This window comes from Lissotriton vulgaris, chromosome 4_1, assembly GCF_964263255.1.
Source record: "Lissotriton vulgaris chromosome 4_1, aLisVul1.2, whole genome shotgun sequence".
Classification (NCBI taxonomy): Eukaryota; Metazoa; Chordata; class Amphibia; order Caudata; family Salamandridae; genus Lissotriton; species Lissotriton vulgaris.
This window is the reverse complement of record NC_141691.1, coordinates 375,801,563-375,825,271: the sequence shown is the minus strand read 5'-3', so window position 1 is coordinate 375,825,271 and position 23,709 is coordinate 375,801,563.

The following is a 23,709-nucleotide window of genomic DNA, read 5'->3' as shown; positions in this document are numbered from 1 at the left end:
GCCTGGACCTCACACCCCATCTTGACTCGTGGTCCTCGAGGAATTGGGCCTCTTGCCGCAAGGAAGTTCTGGCTGACCTGCGAAAATGGAAACCCTTGATGATTTCCTGGCTGGGGCGGCTCAACGCAGTCAAGATGTCCATCCTCCCCCGCATTCTGTATGTTTTCCAGTGCCTCCCCACCCCGATCCCGATTCACTGCATCAGAAACCTCCAACGCGACCTCACGTCCTTCATATGGGGGGGCAAAAGACCCCGGTTCTCGCAGAAAGTCCTTATGGAACCGAGAGACAGGGGCGGCCTTGCCTGCCCGAATCTCCTCCACTACTATTGGGCGGCACACCTCCGGTTCGTGATAGAATGGGGTGCACGCGAAAGCGACAAACACTGGTTCCACATGGACCGATCGGTCACGGGGCGCACCATATGGGACCTGCCTTGGTTACCGCGGGTGGCACGTTCCAGAAGTGCATATCTTGCGGTCCCCACGAGGACGGTTCTTGAAGTGTGGGACAGGGTGGCAGTGGCCAAGGGTCTCACCACGTTTCCCTCTCCACACACTCCCATTGCAGGTAACCCGCACTTCCCCCCAGCTGCCCGGACCCGAGCTTTTGAGAGCTGGACGCAAGGCGACTGCAGAGTTGCAGGAGACCTTTTTCTTGGCGGGTCGCCTAAAACATGGCTAGACTGCAAGGAGGAATTCAGGCTCCCTCTCACTGCCCACTTACAGTATGCGCAGCTGCGCCACTGGACCTCGGGAGACGACATGTACCAGGCTGCTACTAGGGCATATACCCCCTTTGAGAAGTTGGCACGATCCCTCGGGGGACTGAAACGGCTCATCTCCCAGATCTACAACATCTTGCAACACCCCACCGCCCCACCTGTGCACCCCTATCAGAAGCAGTGGCAGTCGGCGACAGGCACTGACATCACACCCTCTCAATGGACTCGGCTCTGGAACGACATCCCCAAAACCTACCGCAGCATCCCGCAAAGAGAAAACGCGTACAAGATGCTGACGCAATGGTACTACACCCCCCTGCGACTCAGCAAAATGTTCCCCACTTCCTCGCCGCTGTGCTGGAGGTGTGGCACTGCGACTGGTGACTTCGTACACATCTGGTGGTCATGCCCTACCCTAGCTGTCTTTTGGAAGGAGGTCCTCAGTCACATTAAGAGGGTGTTGGGTTTCCCCCTCCCTGAAGAGGTTTGCACACTCCAACTGGGCGTTCGACCCCCCACACTTAGGGCCCTCACGCGCAGCGACTGGATCCTCACCCTTCACATGTTAGGTGCTGCCAAACAGCTCATTGCCCTGTACTGGAAGCGAGCAGAGGCGCCGCCGATAGCATCCTGGTTCGTGCGCCTCTGGCAGGTCCTGACTATGGAACTACTCACGGCGCGGATACAATCCAGGGGGGTGCGCTTCAAGGCAGTGTGGGAACCCCTAGTGCGTCACCTGTGCTCCATCAGCTATGCCCGCCACATGCCTCCCAGGCTTCGCGCTCTGCAATTGTTCGAGGATGCCCTCATTCCTGCTGACCCAAGTAGACTAGGCTCTTAACCGCTTCCCCCAGTGCCGCTTTGTGTTTCACATTTCCTGTTTGTGGCCACAGGTACACCCCCCTGACTCCTCTCCACCTTGACACTGCTCGCTCCTTTCCCGACTTTTCTTCCTTCCTACTTGCCACTCTGGCTTCCACCCCTCTTTGGGGCAGTTTGGTCCCTGTTGGGCCTTTTGAAAATGTGACACCATTGCTTTTCCTCACATACGCGCCTACCCCGCACAACGACACATTGCCAGCTTATGGCCACCTCTTGCTCTGCTCTCCGCTAAGCCACGCGGCCGGCCCCCCCTCCGGGGGTTGTAGGCAGGGCGCTGTGTTAATGACTCCACCTCCCCTGTCTAGTTCTACCTACTGGCTTTTCTATGCGCGGCCGGCTCCAGAAAGGGGTTGTAGGCTTATCGCTGTGTTCACAATAAAAACAGATTTGAACAAAAGAAATAAACACACAGTTGTTGCTTATCCCCAAATGTTTGTGTTAAAACAGAGCTTCTACCAGCTAGGGTGAACCCGAACAGATATATGCTATCAGGATGAATGGGAATACTGAAGAATGCATTTTTCAAGTCAATGACAGAAAAGAATTTAGCAGAAGAAGTAACCATTGTCAAAAGAGTTGTAATGTCAGGGACCACCGGAAACTGGGGAATGACTATCTTGTTAACTTCACGCAAGTCAATCACAAAACGATGAACGTCTGCATGATCATCAGAGGAACTTGAAGGAGTCCTTTTGCGAATGGGAAGAATAGGGCTATTACAAACATTAACAGTCGTCTCCTCAAACACTTCTTTATCAATCAAATCCCGCACAATTTGCAACAAAGCTCGCTCACCTGCCTGCCGTATTTTATACTGAGGGATACGGTGTAAAATAGCACCTTCCTTGACATGTATCGAAACAGGCAATAACTGCAACAAACACACATTTGAGTCACCCATTGCCCACATCGTGGGTGGCATATCTTTAAATTCAGCAGGCAGGGGCGCATCTTTAGATAGACACTGCTTAGCGCACACCACATCAGGACCCATCGTTATATAGACGTCTGCTGGGGGCAATAAATCGTAACATGCAATTTCTTCAACAAGTCAAAACCCATCAAATTCTCTCCACAGTTTGACATCAACAAGAATGGTGAACCCACAGTGAAAGGACCAATAGTCAACGCAAGGGGTTTTGAAATGGGGCTCACAACTGGTATACCAGAAAAAATGACCAAAACATTTTTATGGCCAGACAGAGCCGCCCCAGGGACCAAGGAATGAGATATAGAGCTGTTTGTTGCACCTGCATCTGCCAAAAACTCCTCAGTCGAACCATGCACATCCGTACTAATGTATGGACCACGTTGATCTACAGGTATCTGAACTGGTCCCTCACTCTGTCCCTGGCTGTCCTAGCTATAAGACATCCCTGTCACATCATCCATATCATAATCATTATGATAATACTGTCCACCCCGAGCGTCATTGAAATAGTTCTGATCTGAGCGACCCTGAGAGGCCACAGCATTCTGAGCCCTGTCTTGGCCACCAGCTCCACAACCCCGTCCACGAGAACCTCGTAGTCCAGGAGCCGCAACCTTCTGCAACAGCACCAGACACTTGCTACCCCAGTACACCTCCTCTTAACAGTATGAACACTGATTCAGCCCTAAAGGCAGGGAGCTTGTGGGCCTGCTAGTGCGTGGAAGCTGTCGGGCCAAAAAAACCACGTCATCTACCATTTCCCGTAGAAGCCTGCTGTAACAACACCTTCGTCTTCAAATCCTTGCGCTTCTTTTCTGACCTCTCCTAATCCTCATCTTCCCTATGCTCATAATAGAGTGACATATTCAGAATAACAGAAGGGGAAGAGGTGGACCAGGTGCTTTCGGAAGCCTGCAATTGGGACGCAATCTCAAAAAGCAAATTAGAAACAAACATGTTAACAAGCAGTCGGAAACCACCCTCAATCGACAAATCCTGTCGACTATAATCCAGAAACACACCTTCAAACCGAGTGAAAAAAATCGGACACACTCTTATCTTCTGGCGACATGCCAATAACGTGTCCCATTCAACCTTCCTCGGAGGAATAAGGGAATGCATGCACGTAATGATCTGGCTGGGCAAAGCAAGTATCTCTGCTCTAGGCTTATCACCTGGCTTTCGTTCCTGTACCCATGCTTTAATTTGATCCCAGTTACCACCCAATTCCGCAAAGTGATCCTGTGTGTGCATTTGTCTCCAAATATCTACCGGAACTAGTAGGCCAAAAAGCATTTCAATATCAGCAAGTGTCATTACTGTTGAAGAGGCCGCTTCAATCAATTCCTTATAATAAGTGGTAGGATTTTTCCTATGGTCAGGTAACTGAGTCTTAAGAGACAAAACTTCACTCCTCTTCCATGGAGTATAAACCCATTTTTCTTGGAAACGGGCCTCTACCCTTTCCTAGTAACATAATCATGCTGATCCCTTAGCTCTGGTATCTCAGGATGATAGATAGGATGAACCTCCCGGCTCGGCAATTGAGTTACCGCGGTGGGGCTCTTCTCAAGCAACCTTCCCCGATAAGCAACCAACATTGGAACAATACCAAAGACATCAGCAGGCTCCACATCAGTAACAATTGTAGACAAAAAGGACCCCCTGAGTTAGAATCAATTTCCTGAGTCAGGGCAAAAGATACAATGACAAATAGCAACCCAGGCAAAGGCAAAACCTTTGGTTTTGCCTGGGTTGCTATTTGTCATTGTATCCACATCAGTAACATACACATGATCCCTGATATCGTATATGGTCTGCGGTGCTGGACCCTTGAAACACTGCTCCCAAAGACTGATCAGGAGGCCGACATATGCCTAAGGGCATGTTGCTGTACAAAAGGCTCATAATCTTTCATCACAATCCACACATCTTCCACACCATAAATAGGATTTCGGGCCCATTACGCAGCCTGGTTAACCACCACCTTTTTCTCTTCATCTACCATATCAGATTGGACTAACGTTCGCCCCATGCGCTCTTTAAATTTCATCCAGTCTCTACCCTCAAATCCACGTACTGGTGTCCCACAATTCTGAATTTCGGGGAATGGAAGAACAACAGTGGGAGTGACAACAGAGGCAGTAGGCACTAACGTCGCTGCTGGTTGTGTCGCTGGTGTAAGAGCTGGCGAAAAAGATGCCAAAGCATTAAGTGTTGCAGAAGTACTAACAGTCATAGTTGCCACAAACGGCGAGGGAAAGGAAAGGACAGGAGGTGCCATTCAGGACCCCAGTCGGGAAGACTGCTGGGCAAGGCACCGACCGATCAGACAGGCAGGGCAGCTGCGAGTTCAGGAACTCTCTTGTGCAGGTATCCCTGGTCCGCCCGTCAGACCCGACAATGGCCGACCTCCCCACCCGTACACGGGCGAGGATGGGTCACCCGATGGAGTTCCTGTTGGGGCGCCATCTGAAGGAAGTGGCCCGATTAGGGCCACCCGGGGCACTCGCGACCACCTCTCAGCCTTCCACACAAGTGAAGAGTCGGTCAGACAGTAGAGAATACAAACCAAGTATGTTTATTTAGATACACTCAAGCGGAGTCCAGTCTGACCAACCTCCTGGGATTGCTGCAGAGGGACTGACTTTAGCAAACATGGTGATACATTATGTACAATTCAGAAACGATGAAGACATACCTGACTGGAAATTTCCAATTAGTGGCTGTTAGACAAAGAGGTTACAGAAGGATGAGTTTCAATCCTGAGAGTGGGCACACACTATCTTAATGCCAAGGCCGTTCTGCCTATGTCCACCGCTCTAAAGGTGGGAGCAGACCTCTATCTAGTGGGAAAGGTATGCACTAATAAAAACAGCTTATTCATTAGTACATCAAGGCTCACTCTTGGAGAAATGAAAACTAGTGCAGCTGCTTTCAGCAGACGCAGAGAGAGAAATTAGTTTTGATCATGGCTCAAAATGGTGGCTAAACATTAAATGGTGCCGCGAATGCTAAATTAAGATGTACAATACATAAACAGCACAGCTAAAACATTTTTATTCCAAAATAGACTCCGAATCATGGTCACATTTTTTTGAATAACTGCACTGTATGTAACACCTTACGTCTGTAGATTTTCAGGATAACTGAATCACCAGCATCACCTAACAATGTGAAATTCCCAATATATAGAACAAGCATGGGCATAGCCAATAGGTCTCGCTTTTGGGGCCTTATAAGTATTTAGTTATGTAGCACAATATTCTTGGTGCAATAACATCAACTGTTGCATGGCTAAAAACGTATAAGGTCCCAAAAGCGAGACCTATTGGCTATGCCAATGTTTTTTTTTGTTATGGGGGTGGCATAAATACCAGGAGGGTGAAGGTTATTCAGTCAGTTATTTAGGTAGTTAATGAGAGTGATTTTCAAGAGTAAGTCAGTGAGAGAGAGTCAGTAAGTGAGAGTGAGTGTTAGTGAGAGAGTGAGAATCAGTAAGAGAGTTATTCAGTGAGATTGAGAGAGTTAGTTAGTTATTGATAGTTGCTTCATCCCTTGCTCTCCCTGTTGTTTCTATTCCCCTGATTGATTTAAAAACACTTTTACACATTTTATTTTGAATTACCGATCTTACTTGGATCAGTAACTAAAGACAGAAAGTCTCCATGCATGCTACACAATGAGGATGGCAGCCACACAAAGTATTTTTACATTTTACTTCAGTCATGCTGCACAGCATTGCTGACGCTGTGCAGCATGGCCACAAACCATTGGTGAGACCTATTGGCTTTGCGAATGCTTGCATGTGATGCACTTTCTATGATGTCGATTCCTATGATGCCATGTGTATAGTCATGCACCGTGATGTCACCTGCATACTGCCTAACTAGGTTAGTCCCCCCACTTTTTTATATTTTGGACTTGTGCTCTGACTATAAGCCAGATTGAACAACAAAGAATAACTGAGCATCAAAATGTAGTTCTCATTTGACCATTTTGCTTGTTCTTTTTAAAAAACTGAAACCTGGTCACTAGTGTAAGGGAATATTTACACTCTCCATTTCTAAGAAACTGGGTTACATTTTGCACAAACTATACGTTTCCCACTGCAGAAAAAGAGGTGCGCTCAGAGAGCTATAACAAGCATTGGTATTGACTCACTGGAAGTGAATAAAAAACAAGCAGTAGTCACGCGGCCGTGAAACTGAAAGTGATCGCTAACGCAAGCTGCCCGCGAGCGATATGCTTAATGAGCCATGAAGAGAAAGCCATATGGCGGCTGAGTGCATGCCCGCGCGTGTAACAGCAAGCCTTAGGCCACAAGCAAAAGCTTGTGGTCGCATTTCTAAAGCCCCCACTCACTAAATGTCTTGCCAGACCAGCAATTGCGCTGGCTCAGGCGAGGCCTAAAAAACGGGTTTTCCCTTTCCAAAAAACCATTAGCGTAAATAATTCTTTTGAGGTCGTTGCCTGAACATTTTTTCTTTTTGCGTTCGGGCAGAGACTAAAGAGGAATGCAGAACTTGCATTTGACGCATTAATGATGCTAATATAATTTAAAGAAACAGGAAACCGAGTTTCTTGTGCTAAGTTTGTGAGAATTATGTGAGTGTTGTGTATGAGAAGTGTGGATTTAATGATAATGTAAAGTACGATGAGTATGTGGAAAATGGTGATGGGTAGAGTGGTGATGGGTGTAAAGAAGTCATATAGGCATTTGGTGACTAAGTGTAGGATTTGTTGCACTAGCCAGATGTAATGCAAAGCAAATTGTGTGGAGTGCGTAATGGAGAGTGTGGTACACGTGATAAAGGAAACCTGATTATTATGAGAGTGGGAAACTCATGAGAGAGCATAATGGTGACTGGAATGAGTGTGTGGTGTGATAATAGATTGTAGGGTTCAGTGAGAGTTCCATTGTGATCAAAAGGTTGTTCAGAAAAGTGAGTATATAAGAACTGTACTGGAAGTGGGTATCATAGATGAAAACTAGTGGGGAGTTTCCTGAGTGAATGGAGCTATGTTATATTGTGCTGTGGCAAGCAGAGTTCTGCCTGCAAATGGTTGGTTTTCCTAGCAGAGTTCATTCATCTTGGCCATGGGGACTTTCGGTTAACCTCCCAGCATGGGTAGAGGATGTGGTTTAATGGAAGAGGCTTGTCTCATTGGGCTGTTCCTTGTTTGAGGTGGCAGATCTTGCAATCTTCCAATCCTACATAGGTGTAAATGTTATGTCACTGGCTCTTTCTGTGCAGGGGTTCACATGAGGTGGGGGAATGGAGTCATGACCCTTTTCCTCACCGGGTTTTCACTACTTTGTCTTACTTGAATTTCTGAGGCCCTTGAGGACCTCTTATAATGATAGTCATCTTGACCAACCAAGTGAGGTAATAGATTGTCCTATTGTTTTGAATGAGACTCAACTGTTCCAGAGTGGAACATCTGGTCTACTCTGGGATCTAGTGTCATTGGGGTAACATGAGCTTTTGTAACCTCATCTAGTACATCCTGTTTCTAAGGTACTATTCTATGTCCTGTATCGTAGTGTCCACGAAGTGCCACCCTGCTATCTTTCAGAGTAGTTATCTATTTCACGTATCCCTAATGCCAGTGTTTTATTTTCACAGTATTCTATTTTCTTTTACAAAAAGCAGCTCCCCATATTATATGGTTTCATGCCTCTACTTTGTGGCTTTCTGTATCCTTGTTCCCTACAGGTTGAGATTATCTTTTCTTGCTTCGGGTTCCTATCTTCAGATGCAGTTGGAGTTTTAGGCTAGGGGCTTACATTCTGCTAGTCAATGTGGTTTTGTTCTTTACCTGAAAGGGTGCAGGCAAAGCAAGGTGATTGCCATGCTTTATGAGTTAATTTGCGGTTAGAGGGTAGTCTTTCCCCTTCCCACTCACTCCCAAATGGCCTCTCCCAGCCATTTTGCCTTCTCTTTTACCAGCCTGGTTAGCTTAGCTGTTAAACCCGCAATATAATCGACAAAGAGAAGTGTGGCTTGAAAAGTGAGTGGGCATGTGGTGTGAACATTGAAGACTGTTTTAAGGATAGTATAAGGATAGTATAAAGAGTGTGCACAGTGTCCAGAGTGTGTGAGATCAGGGTCAAGTGGGGACATCAGATAGAGGAAAGGAGATTAGAAGGGTAAAAATGACAAGGAAATTGAAAGGCACAAGGAGGGGGCAGGAGACAGTGGAAATAGAAGAGAGAGGAGTGAGATGCAGAGGGGACAAAAAGGTACAGGTTTAAGTCATGAGGAAACTGAGTGAAAAGATGTTGGGAAGAAAGAAGAGAGGAAAATGTTGTAGAAGAGGACAGGAGTTGGGAGCACAGGGAAATACAAGATTGGTGGTGGGGGATTTGGAGAAAAGCAGGTGGAGCAATAGAATGGACAATGATCTAAGGTGTAATGAAGTAAGAACATGGGAGGGAGAGTGGCTTAAAGGAGAGGGCAAAGTGAAGAGGAGACACAAAAGGAAGGGGAGAGTAAGAGGACAGTTCAAAGGGCATGAGCAGTGACAATAAAATGAGGGATATGGTATGGAACCACAGCTGGGCAGGAAGCATTTAGTGGGGAGCAGGAGAATATGTTATGTGGCAGAAGTGTGGAAGGGGATTTGAGAAGGTGGGTGTGAAGAGAGGACAGGGTTGGGGGAGGAGTGTGTGGGGAATAAAGAGAAAGTATGGACTGTGAACATAAGCATGTAAAGATAGCATGCTGGTTGGAAAGAACAGCATGGTAAGCGAAGATGAAACATTTGTGAAAGGAGCATATCAGAGAGAGGGGATTCGTGAGAATACAGAGTGAATTATGAGTGTGTGTTGAGACTCCACTAGCCCCAAACTTCTAAACTTCACTTTACTTGAAGAGGCCAGTGGGCGCTTCCCTTGTATGCACCTAGGAACCTGAAAAATAATAAGCAGTTGCCACCACCCACTGCTAGGTCCATGGGAGCCACAGCAGACTATCCATTGGGATCCCTCACGTAGGAAGACTAATTGAGTCTCCCCTTCAGAACTCATTCAAGTGAGACCCCTAGAATCCCACTGCAGTTTAGGGGTTCCAAGTATTAGGGTCCCCTTAAACTGTTGCAGATAATAGGGAACATGGCAGTAGCAAACCGTACAAGATGACAAAAACTTTTTGTCATCAGAGATGTTCTTGTGATCTTTGCCATGTAGAGTAGATGCATTAAATGGGCCATCATGTTCCAGGTTGCCCTTTTTTAATACATTATAAGATCTAATCAATCTTGAGAGAATCTGAGAAGGTGTCTTGTGGAAGATAAGATTGATGATGTTTAGTAGTGGATTCAATGCTTTTGCACATATCCCTTCCATTAACGAAGAAGGAATGATGTTTTTGTAGGATGTTGCCTTTAGAGCACAACAAAAGGATAGGGCGATGTGGCTGTGGATGTTGAGGATCAGTCGGTGGAGGAGTTTTGGATGCGTTGTAGTCGACGCAGGTGTTTGGCTGGGATTCCTGCGTAGAGTGCGTTGCCGTAGTCCAACCTGCTGCTGACGAGGGCCTGTGTAACTGTTCTTCTTGTGTTGGTCGGGATCCACTTGTAGATCCTGCGGAGCGTGCGGAGGGTGTTGTAGCAGGAGGAGGAGACGGTGCTGACCTGCATTGACATGGTGAGGGAGGAGTCGAGGATGAATCCTAGGTTGCGTGCGTGGTTGGTGGGTGTCTGTGCTGTTCCCAGCGTAGTCGGCCACCAAGAGTCATCCCAGGCTGAGAGGGTGGGTCCGAGGATGAAGACCTCTGTCTTGTCCGAGTTCAGTTTCAGGCGGCTGCTCCTCATCCAGTCGGCAACGGACTTCATACCCTCGTGGAGGTTGGTTTTGGCGGTGTCCGGGTGTTTGGTGAAGGAAAGGATGAGCTGGGTGTCGTCGGCGTAGGAGATGATGTTGAGTTCATGATGGCGGGCCACTAGTGCGAGGGGGGCCATGTAGACGTTGAACAGCGTCGGGCTGAGAGATGAGCCCTGGGGGACGCCGCAGATGATGTCAGTGGCTTCGGAGCGGAAGGGTGGGAGGCGGATGCTTTGGGTTCGGCCGGAGAGGAAGGATGTGGTCCAGTCGAGGGCCTTGGATTCCGGCTTCTTGGAGGCATGTCTTTAGTGTGCGGTGGCAGACTGTGTCGAAGGCGGCTGACAGGTCTTGGAGGATGAGGCCTGGTGTTTCGCTGTTATCCAGTTGACGTCTGATGTCGTCTGTGGCGGCGATGAGGGCTGTCTCACCTGTCTCTTTATCTCTCACCCTACACTTCCTGTTTCCTTGCCCTTGTCTCATGTGAGCTCTTTACCATCTCAGCTTTCCTCCTTTGTCACTGTATTACTATTTTTCTCTTTATTCCCCTTTCCCTCGTTTTGATGTTTCTCTCCGTGTATGAAAAATAAGTTCTAGTCTCCAAACAATATGGTGGTGCTCGCCACCGGCACACATTGGGCATTTCTCAATTTTAAAAGCTATCACCAAAAAGTTAAATAAATCCATGATTTTTCAGAGGGGGGGTGGTGGTCAGCTGTGGTCTGAGACCAGGTGTCAGGCATCTCTTGTGGTGGAGGCATACTCTAGTAAAGTGGTTCTCGAACTGTGGGTGGGTAATAAGCTGATTTTTGGTGAGTCGCAAAAGGCCACTTAGTAAATTGTTTATTTAAATTGTCAAATTTACTGCACTTCAAAGAGAGAGGTCAAATGCCAGGTAATGTATTCTGACAAATTGCTTATAATTTTTTCAACAGGCGTTGTCAGAGACAGAAAAGTCAATCGAATTAGGTAGCAATCTTGTTGGGGTACAGGGCGAATGAATGGAAAGGCTGTAGGATATCATTTTTGTAACAGACAACAACATTTAAATAACTGTAGATCAACTGTACACATCTAGCAGTTAGGAAAGTAAAAATCAAACACATTTAATGTTAATTCTGACCTGTGATGGAAACAAAGATTTTAATAGGATCAAAATAAACAAGACACTTTACTCTGTGATACACAAATTGAAAGATCGACTGAAACCCGATTTTCATACATTATCATTTGTGTGCAATATAGTTTTATCTGTAAAACTGTATGTCTGTGCACATTTAGTGGCCATTTCAATGGAATATGTGCTGTCTGTAAATGACACTGCAGTAAAAATTGTAAATTGATACTTGTATAGTACCACGTGATGCTTTAGTCACATTAGAAAAATAAATCGCCCCCCTCACATCCATTAAAGCTAGGTGTGTCTCAAACCTTTGCTTTTTTTAAAAATTTGGTTTGGGTCTAAAAAGTTTGGGAAGTGCTGCTCTAGTGTATATCACCATACTGAATGTATGAGAGCACCTTGTATATTTTATGGAGTTGTCTGATATAATTGTGATAAAACCTTCTCATGTGCTTTCTGGCTGTGCAATGTGAAAATGTTCCCTTCATTTTGTTAGCAAAGAACAGCTGATAATACAAAGAACAGCTGATAATACAAACATTAATCTTTGGATATTATTTATAACTTGAAACAGACTGCACTGCTTTGGGGATGTTGAGGGTGTGGAAAGACCTTGGTCATTATATAGTTGGGGCTCAGGTTGGCATGATCCATGTTTACAACACAGAAACTGGTGGCAGGTACTATTGCCGCACTGACAGACAGTTATAAGAAACCGTTCCTTGGTTCTGGCTACAATTAGCACTGTTGCCCACCTCCTAAGATCAGCCACCAATGTTGATCTTAACTGGCATGATCCATCTAGGATTCTGCTTAGAGGGATAGCTCCAAAGCTGTTTGCGCTTGCGGTCTGATGGGCTGTGCATATAGTCTCAGGTGCAGGGTTCCAAGTCTCATTTAAGCTGGGACCTATAAATCTTGTAGGTACGTAGTATCAACGACTGATGGGAGGGACATGCTTGTTTGTATTTCTGTTGTGGCTGAATGAGATTGAGGAAGCAGATTTTTCTAGTATTTTAGCCGATGTTTGTTTGCAGGTATCGGTTATCAACTGGAGCCCATCTTTTAATATGAAGGTGAGCTGTTCTGAATATATGTGTAAGTCTCTTGATTTCCACCTGTCCAATGGCCTTCGTTTGGACTGATCCACTGTGGGGTGCAAGGATCTCTACGATATTTTGTAAAGTCTGAAACACTCTGGTGTCACGTCCGGTTAACTAGGTGAGGCATTTGGTGATTTCTTGTCTAAAATAAAAATAACTTAGCGATATAAACATTTTCAAAAAAGCTCAATTTTTGGGCATTCCTCAAATATGTACCTATCTGTTCACAACACCCTCGTCCCCCAAACTTTGCCGTCTGCCAGCCCCTCCCCCCCTTCCCCATCCTACCAATGCCTCATTGCCTCTGCATCTTTTGCCATTAACATTCCCTCCATGAAGGGGGATCACCCAGCTTCCTGGAATGTTGAGAACACAAACCAGCAGCTCCGATATCCCCTCTTAGAAAACATGAACTGTATATGGTATAACAACTAAATTGAGAACTAAGGTTGACTGGCTTAACTGAGTGTATAAACTGCACACATGGCTACCAAACTGAAAAGGTATAACAATAGAAGTAGCCTTTGCAGTTTGCAGAGAAGCAGATCAGTCTTCTTAGTTGGCATAAGGAATCTGTAAAGGCTAATCTTTTAGTTATCATCAATGTGTAGTACCATTTCTCATTAGACGTCTGATCTACACACCACCCCCACACGCACTATCTGTGCCCTTTACTGCACCCAACTACTTTTTAGGTTCGAGCTTTCCATTTCCCTTAAGGTAATTTGTTGCAAATAATGCTTCCAAGAAAATGAATCCACAAACGCATCGTTAATCTGATCTTCCGCTGCTCACTAACAATGTGCATGTCACAACCATCTGTTCCTATAAATATTTTTAAAAAACACGTCAGGAAAATTACAGATTGAATTAATGATAACATGCTCCGTAAAGTGTTTTTACTAATCAGTTTCCCTTAAATTATTAAAATAAACAATTGTGAACTGTATTTTGACAGAATGCCTCCTACATAACTCCTACATACCAGTTGTTGGAGGGAGACTTTCCCTACTGCTAACTTTGTGAGAAAGACAAATGCCATAATGTTCCGTAAGCAGAATTAGCATGTGCACAGTGCACTGTAAGTCCCTCAGGAAGTGCTAAACTGGTCAGCAAGGGGGTGAGCAGGAACTGTGCGGCGCTGCCTCCGATGTTTGGCTGTGCAGGTCAGGAACTGATTGTTCGAGAGACTACTGATAACTAAAAGTATATGCTTGGACAATAATTATCTGTTTTTCCATTTAGTAAAAGGTGGATTATGCAGATGAAAGCAGACCTATGGACCTACCGCCTCAGACGGGTGTTTGTGGTCTTCCCCGTACTATCCAGAGGGGATTGGGGCATCCTCAGAAGCAGGTCAATAATCCTATGGGTCTAAGGGCTGGAACAGGCCAGCATGTCAAGGACTGGACACTGACAAGGTCTGTAGAGTTCTCTTCTTCATTACGTGAGGAAATGGTGACTCTTCTCGGGCACCACAGTGCATCCCTTAACAGAATAGTATATGTGAAAGGTCTCAAGTGTCTCCTTAAACAGGTTCCAGTGAAGAGGAACTCTAGGACCTTCTTGGTAATCTTATAACTCTTGAATGAGCTTGAAGATTAGAACTAGGGAAATCGTCTAGAATACACCACCTCCGCGAACAATTCCAGAAGGTCCAAATGCAGAAAAAAAACCTAGGACAAAATGGTAGAAAGAGGGAGAAAAACAGGATGAAAAATAAGAAAATGAAGGTGGTGCAATGCACCTTTCTTTCATGACGGTCTCCTTTAAAGACTCAACACCATCTTAGTTTAAGAATCTCAAATAATGTTCCACTATCTTGGGAAGGGTGGATTTTTAGGCTCGTCCACACTTCTTTTCGAAAGTCTTTGTATTAATTTGAGAATAGAAAATGAAATCTGTTCCACTCTGGATTCCAGGACCCCACTGCCAGCTTTCATGCCTGGTGCTCCAGGCAACTTGTAGATCACTGTTCCAGGCGACTATGAGTGTAAAGATGCAAGAACGGTATGGGAACCGCAAGCATTCTGACTTCACTGAATTTGATGTTCCCAGACACACAGGCCCATAGCTAGAAGAGAGCTCTTTCATTTCATGAAATGGTGGATCCTTCAGTAGGTCCATGACACCACTCTTTATACAGATGTAACACAGCATAACCCTGATTTAAGCCACTTTCAGGAATGTTTCATGGGGTTCTCTTTGTCTCTTGTCGATATCTGAGGCTGTTAGGGTGATTCAGAGACCAGAAGTCTGTTTTTTAGGCTCCAGAAAGGAAAGGAAGTGGACAGCACATGCAAGGCATCTCCGTCGATTCCTCAACCCACATGTGAAAGAACTGGAGACTTTGGGCAGTGATACTGAGGCCCACAGGGTGGGAAACACCTAGATTTAGGTGGCCCTGCTAGAGAGTGTGCGTGTGGAACCCGAAACCCCAAGATTTAAGACACCCCAGAATTTAGATCATCCAAAGTTTTCCTCTAGTAGTTCTGCTACCAGCTTGATCTTGCACTACAAGGCACCTTCTTCAAATCAGACCCAACATTAGTATGGCAGAGTTGCAAATAATTCATTTAGACTATACGCTCTTTTGAGATTTTCCTCACATTTATTATGGTGTTTTAGACGGATTACATCTTTTTTACAGTACTGCATGCTATTTAGGAAGACTTTATGTCCATTCTCAGCTAGATGCTTTATCAGGGCAATTGCATCAAGTTTACAGTCCTCCTTTATCTTAGATGCAACTAGTAGGTCATCAATATACTCCTCTAAGACTGAAATGCATGGCAACATCAAACTCTCAAAATATTTCATAAAGATTTGCCAAACAAATCTAAGGACTTTATAAATAGCCTTGTGAGATTCTATTCCACACAAGAACTTTATTTAAAAATTGGAATGCAAATAGAAATTGCCTTTCTTTGTGAAGAGGAATTGAGAAGAATTCTTGGCATAAGTTGATGACTGTATACCATTCTGCAGTTGATGGAATTTGGAACAGAATTACTGCTGGATTTGGTACTACAGGACAACATGAACAACAATTGTATTAATCTTTCAGAGATCTTGTAAGAGCCTCCAATTGCCATTTGTCTTTTTCATTCCCATCACAGGAGAGTTATAAGGACTACTAAGTACCTTTGAAAGGATTCCTTTCTCTATCATCTTTTCAGTCTCTGGTTCAATTCCCTCTTCTGCATCTTTGGTGAGCCTGTAATGTCTAGTTCTTGGGAACACTGCATCTGGATTTACCTTTATTTTAGCTGGTTTTGATCTTTTAATCAATTCAATCTCCTTTTACAGTAGAGTCCCATACCTCATTTTCGACAGTGTCTGTCGTAAACCCAAAGGAAGGTCTTCTTTGTTAAAACCAAGAATAACTGAACTCCCGAATGTGGTGAATTTATTTTAAATATTGAGCCCTCATCTTGTGTCGCTTGAGCGATCACCGCCAGAACCCCCTCGTCCAGCCATCATGCTGAAATGACAAATCTACTTGACGAAGTTCCGACCACCTAGAATATACGCAAGGCAAATGCTTAATTTCTCCTCTAGTCGCCTTGAAAAGCGTAATCATTTGGTTATAGCTGTGTCGAATTCCTACCTACTATGGACCCAGTCTAAATAAATACGAGAGGCTCTGTGTTTGTAATAGAATCTCCAGACAAACATGACATAGTATTTTCTGTCCTGATGATGATGCAAGTATTTTGTAACTGCATCGAAACGTCGTCGACCTAACTGCACCATATGTTGATTTGACCTCATAAATACTGAACAACAATGGGTTGCTATGATTGTAATCTAGTCTGTATAACCAATGAATGATTACAGACCGCGTTTGAGCGTTTCTACATAATTGTTTGTGTCACTTGTTTTGTCTTGTCCTTTGTGGGTCACAGGCTGTGCCCACTTTTGTATAATGTTATATGGAATAATACTAAAAAATTGTACAATAAAAAACCTGTCCGGCTGGGCAGAGGTCATATATACTATTAAGTATATGTCTATCATTTACGTGATCCTCAATTACTAGGGTCCCCTGTCCTGTACAATACTCATCTTGTGTCGCAACACCATTCAGTGTGTAGTAGACCACACAATTAATTGTGCAGATCAAATCCCTTTCCAGTTAGTTCGCAGGATTTGAATCACACAAAATGAACAGTTGCTTTTTCTCCATCTGTCCACTTTTAACTGGGACATCTGCTGTAAACTGGTTAACAATGTTGTAATTTCTGATCCCTACAACTTGGACTTCTTTTCCAGAGAGGGGTAGGTTTGGGACTTCCACAAAACAAATTGTAGAAGGGGGAGCCCCTGTATCAATCACAAATGAAACAGGCTGACCATTCACTTCTCCGTCAACATATGACCCACTCTGATCTACCTCTAGAACTGCTCCCACTAGGCAGTCCTCAACCCCCCTCATGCACTGTCATTGTGAACTGCTGCCTGTCAAATCATCTTTCAGAATCAATGGATTCTACTGGCACCCTTCACTATAGGGCATCTTGTTTCTCATGTGTTGCTGCATCACAGGCTGACGGCATCAACATTCTAATTGAGGTCTGATTCTGCTCAAATTTGACATATTCAGGATCATCCCATTTCTCTGCATTTGTGGAACAACCCCTTGAATCCTGTGTGGATTCTGATCACACTGCCTCTTCCAGTGCCCAATTTTCCCACAGACGTGACAAGCAATGTGTCTCTTCATTTCAAGATTCACATTCATGCCATCATTGTTTATTATCTCTCTCCCATCATCTTGTTTCTGCATTTCCCCCTTTCTTATTTGCACACCTTGCATTTGAGTCATCCAATTCATTCAAGGCTGAACAAAATTCATATTTGAACTTATTCGGTTCTGTGATCCACTTTCAAATTGCTTTGTCTGGGCATCAATCAATGTCTCCTTTAAACTGTTTCTGATTTGCATCAAAGTAATCACTACTATATTTGGCCAACTTCAAGATCTCATCAATACTCTTTGTCTGCCAGCAACATTTTCTCTGTTGTATATGAAGCTCTGGCTTAAAACCTATGACGAAATAGGACACAAAATCAATCCTTTTCGGAATGACAGACTCCACTGCGTTTCTTGAAAATTTGCCATGAGCCTCTCATAAAAGGCATACACTGATTCTTTTGGCTCCTAAGATATTGTCAAAATGTTTACCCAATTTATGTCCATTTCTGGTACTCATTTTTTCAAGTACTCTATTACCTTCTGGTATTTATCAGTTACCTCCCTAGCAGGAGCATTATAAGGAGGCACTGTAACTGGTTCCTGTGTTGGCCATTCAACCACAGCCTTACACTTTGTTCATAAGTCACTTGTAACCACATTCTCAAAACAGCAAATTCAAATCGATCCATTACATCTGGGAATATGGGTAATTCTGTGTACCTCTTCATATCAGTTGCCTGGTTCCCCTCTCAATTATGGAAAATTAGTAGTAAGAGCATACACATCAGCCCATGACAATGGTACATGTGCTAAATTTCTTCCATGAATTTCTCCTAAAGGAAATTCAAAACCTGGTCCTGTTCCAGCTTCCAAATCATATACTGCACCTCTGGTTCTACTATCAGTCCCTTTCATAATCTTTCATGTGCCGTCCTTTTCCCCATTATACTCAAGATTTCTTTAAATCACTCCCTTCCTTGGTTTTCTCAATCAAATCCTTAATGTGGGACCTCAAAGTGAATAAAACCATGTGTCTAATTTTGATGTGTGTCAAATCCATTTTATAATGTATTTTCTTGCTGATGTCAACCTCACATACATCAGCTAACTCTTCTAGTTTATCATGTGCTTCATATGTACATCTTGCTGCTACTTTAATCAAATATATAATTTCATCAGCATTGTAAGTCAACAGCCTGTTCAAATCAATGTTTCCCTGAAACATTTAATCAAATTCCATTTCTAAAATGTCAATATTCACTACTTTAGGAGCGTCTTCAACTACCACTGTCTTTACCAGTGCAGCCATCTGAACCTGGGCATCAAGTTATGTATGTCCTTTTATGCAATGCTTTCATCACCTGGTGCACTTGATACCAGTACAGAAGTAGTAGGAACTTGTACAACTATACTACATGCCCCCTCACCTGTATGAGATCCTGTACCAGTACCAGTTGTCCACTCTGCTTTAGCTGTGCATGGAGGTGGTCTAGAATTCAAATGTTCACTTATGAAATTCTCCTCCTCATCAGATTCATTTATTTGCTTCTCCTCCTTTCCTGTGTTTGTTTATAAAGGGCGGGGGAGTGTTGCTCCGCCCGCCTGTTGCAAGCTGCACTAAATGTGAAAAAAATGGCTGTGAAATGATGTCATTACCAGGAGCACCGCAGGGACCAGCTTGCTCCTGAGCCCGAGAAATGGTGAGGGGGGGGGGGGGGGGGGTGTCTTGTGCTACCAATTGGCAGCAAAGAGGACAAGGACTGGCGAAGTGACTTGACTGGGCTCTTCAAAGTGTGTGTGTCAGTTTGGCTGGGTTTCTTATGACGGCCATCCTGATATGCACACTTTGCAGCTCTCCAACAGAGCAAGCACAGGCATCCAGGGCTGGAAGGAGCATTCAGCCAACCCACTCCATCCAACCCTGTTGCTTCTCTCATGCTGGTTAGCAGCATGAAAGCAGTGTCTGCATTGGTTAGGGGATCATCCTTCATGCATCAGACTGCACAGAAACACCGAGGAGGACGTGCAGCCTGTGGGTGACTACTATTCTATTTTACTTTATTTATTAGATATGTGTGATGCATGTAAGTGTAGGGATTAAGTTAGTGGTTATGTTTTATTTTGGGCTTTTCGATGGAGGGATTATTTTTATGTGGCCTTTTGGAAGGAGGGGTTAGTTTGTTTTCGGCTTTTGGTGGGAGGGGTTGTTTAATTTAGTTTTTTGGGAAGCGGTGAGGAACTTTGCTTGCCCCATCACTTTCAGAGGCTATCATTCTCCCTTGTGCTTTACCTGCTTTTTCATTTTCTTTCTCTCTTTTCTGTAACCATTTGATCCCACTTATTTAGTGCCTCAAACTGTATGGGTCTGTGCGTCAGTTTCATGTCATACATGGTTTGTCTAGGAAAATCTACCTTTTTAGTATCAATGGCACCCTCTAATGGGAAACTGCAAACCTTTATTAGAAGTAAAATAATCATGCCATTCAGCAATCCAGGGACATGAGCAAAACCCAAGGTCTGTCATCATCTCGCATGCAGGCATGCCCTCTCCAAGTATTTTCTGAACCTTTATAGACGGTGCAACAGTAACGTTTGGCTTTTTTAATACTTTTCCCATTATTCTAGCTTGAAACAATCTCAAAATTACCTCCAAACAACAACTAATTAACAAATGAACAACAAACAATCAAAGGTTAACAGTCACCAACCAACCAATGATAGCACAGCTTCCTGGTGACGTCCCACCAATTCCAGTGTGGCTCCTTGGCTTACTAATAAATCACAGGCCCCATCGTTCCTGCCACATCAGATGGTGCGACAGTGAATGGCCTCCTACTTTTACTTTTCTCTACACATGGTACACAGCCAGCAGCTACTACATTACACTTTAGCTCAAGTGGGAATTTGGGCCACCAAGGGACTACCCTGGGCAGTAAGGATAGCATATCTAGGCCTCAACCACCCCTGGCAGATGCTCACGGCCCATTTAAGAGTCACCCTGTGATTGATCTATTACCAGCCTCCTGCCCCTATGTCAGGGTTCTTGCAGGTGTCCCACAGTTATGGGAGAGAAAGAGGGAAGGCCAGGGTGAGTTCACCAAGAAAGTATTAGACTGGCTGGTGAGATACAGAAACTTCCCCCTCTCGCAAGGAAATAGCATGTTGCAAACTCGCATTGTGGGGTGGTTGGCTCCAGGCAAGATCGATTGCCATGGAGACTGTGTGGTCATCGTCCGGTTCCCTCCATTTGGTGAAATGTTTAGTATTAATTTATCTTAGTAGAAAGGTGGGTTCCTCAGGCATTAACATGCTTTCTTTGGGTTATTTTACAACCCCCCGTATTTTTATAGGTCCTCAGCCCTTCAACAGTTTCAACGCACACTGACCATTCCTGTATAAGCTCATGCACCCAATGATTCAGCATATGCACGAGGTATATTTGGTTTCACCACTTCAAATCACTTCTATGTTCTTGCTGATGTTGAATGAAAAAATCCCTTAGTGACATGTTCTATCTGAGGCACTGTATGCAAGTAATGGAGAGCTGATGATGCACTGGGAACCCTTCTAGGCTGCCTTTGAGTCATACTTTAGCATTAGGTAGAAGGTCCCCCCCTGACGTCACCATGAATAGGCGACCTATGTTGATTTCACAGGATGACTTTTTAGCCATGCGACCTCCTGTGGTAATGAAAAAACACAAGCAGAGGGCCCTGTGAGAGCCAGAGTTAAATATTGACCCACCCATAACCACAGGTGATCTAACTGACTTCTCTTCTGCAGTCAGTATGCCATAGACTCAGTCCAGGCCTAAATCCACTACCAGCAAGACCCCTTCTTTCAGTGCATCCCCCTGACCTAGCCCTTGCATAGACAGAGGTGGGAGGGAAAGGCCCAGCACTGCAGATGTACTAGCCAGTGTATCCCCCTCCCTAGCCCTTGCATAGACAGAGGTAGGAGGGAAGGGCCTAGCACTGCAGACGTACTAGCCATATCTAGCTCAGTCCCCCATCTCGTATTGCTCTCGTGGAACACTGCTGGGCTTGCCTCTAAGTTGAATTGCCCCAATTTGACCCAGTTTATCAATTGATATGGCTTCTGCCTATTCCAGGAGACCTAGTACACCATGGTGGTGCACCAGATGCAATATATCAACTTCAATGAGGCAGCTCTATCTATAGGCAAGGGAAGACCATGGGGGGGACTTACTACATGGGTGCGCACAGCCCTTATCTACAAGATGGAGGAACTTACATTTTCCTCCTCAGACCTCTTGTGTATTTCTATGACCTTCCTGCAATTCGCCCTGTTCATTTATAATGTGTATCTTAGAAATGGGGCACAAAATAGAATTTCTGCGACCCAAGAGTTTTTAAGTACACACCCGGCATCTGCCCCGGCTGGAGTTTGGAAATTAGTGGGAGAAGATTTTAACTGTCAATTTGAATCCCTTGTGGGTAATTTTGTGGCTTTGACTAAGGAGGATGATAGTGCATGGTCCACTCCCATGCTAGTCATCACTCTAATCAAAAAACGGTCTTCTCTTGCCCTTTAAATAACTACCTTAACAATGAACCAGGGCCTACAATGGCAGAACCGGTGATAGGGAAGGCAAACATACTTGTAATCGTCCCTCTTGCACCAGCCAGATTGACTGCATTTTGGTGGATGTGGACTTATTTAATCAATATGGTAGTCTTCACAAGACAGGACCGTGATCACAACACGCTTTCTAGTATCATTATTCTCCCAGTCTGTGGCATGGCTGTCAGCCCCCTAGATCCTTTCGATAGCAGACTGAGGCCAACTAACATCATGCACAGAGTGAAATGGTGTCATATGTTTCACTCGGAGGAGCAGGCGGGGGCAGTTTACGAAATGGAAGGGCTACAATCCTTACCAATGTTGGCAGACTTTAGGGATAAAAAAGAGAAGATTAGCATAAGACATACTGAAATATTTGAAGAGATTCTTAGAATCTTCTTTGTGGAAACCGAAAAGGCTGCATGGAAGTAGGGGAAACAGCATTAACAACACTATTTCCACAACGCATTGCTTTACAACGCGGTCTACTTCTGAATGTATGACATTTCAACACATACATTCACCACGCATGGCTTTACAAAGCGGTCGTTACAACGACCGTGTTGTTACCACGCGTGCCATTACTTCCCAAGTCATATTGCTGACTTGCTGTAGGGGGCGTGCAACACCAGGGAATGTGTTGGATTTTCACTCCAACACCTTCCCTGCTGTTGCACAATCTGTAGTAGAAATAGTAAATAATACTATTCCTAAATCCAGCCCGCCACCTACAGCATGTCGGTGATACGACTTGCGATGTATTGGCACGCGTGGGAACAACGCGGCTGTTGTAAAGACCGCGTTGTAAAGCCATGCTTGGTGAATCTACGCGTTGAAACGTCAGACGTTCGGTAGACTCCTCCAACATAGATTAACCCTTCCTTCAGGCAGGCTAGGACTGTTCTGATGCAAGCCATTAAGCAACATGACAGAAATAAGAATAAAATTAGATGGGTTTCATATAAAAGGACTATATGTCACACCAAAATGGAGTGGGGGGTCAAGAAGTGGGAAGGACTTCTGTACGCTGTGCGAAAGGGAGACCAGAGGTCATTTTGGAACCTGGTGTCAACAGGTTCTGCAGAGGAATTCCGCATTGTGGAGACCAATGTCCTGCTGCTGATTGGGTCACACATTTTTCTGGTCTATACTTGGTAATCAGAGAAGCTAATCCCTTTTGGTAGTCCATAGCTGTGATACTCTTAGGTGACGTAAGACACTTGCTCTATAGAGAAGAGCCCCCTAGCATTACACAACAAGAAATTAGATGCACAATCCTTAGGGTTATCCCTAACAAGGCGCCAGGTCCTGATAAAAATAAAGGGTGACCTCTATCGCAGTAGGATGAACGTTTGGGGTCCCAATTTTACAGTTCTTTTTAATGCTATATTGAAGGGAGCTTCCATTACGCCTATCTGGCTGGAAGCAGATATCGTTCCCTTATATAAACAATGCTGCCTATCACTTCCATCAAATTATAGGCCTATAAGCCTTATTGACTGTTCCCAGAAACTATTAGGCAGAATCCTCCTAGGAAGGTGCAAGAATGGCTAGATGCCAAGGAAGTGCTCACGCCCGACAGGTTGGCTTCAGGAACAGCACCAACATGCTTGATCAAGTCTTCTGCACAAATTTGCACTAATGAGAAAGGACTAACAACTATAATTCGCTGAGCTTGAAAGATAAGAGAAAGATACATGTTTAGGCCGCATGAACAATTTGTGGTTGCATGTTGTTTCTTGCTTCAAAATACTAATTACTGCAGCTTTCCTGCCTAAAGCTTATGCTAGGTAATGTTAACTGGGAATAGTACGCTGGAGAGGGGTACACATTACCAC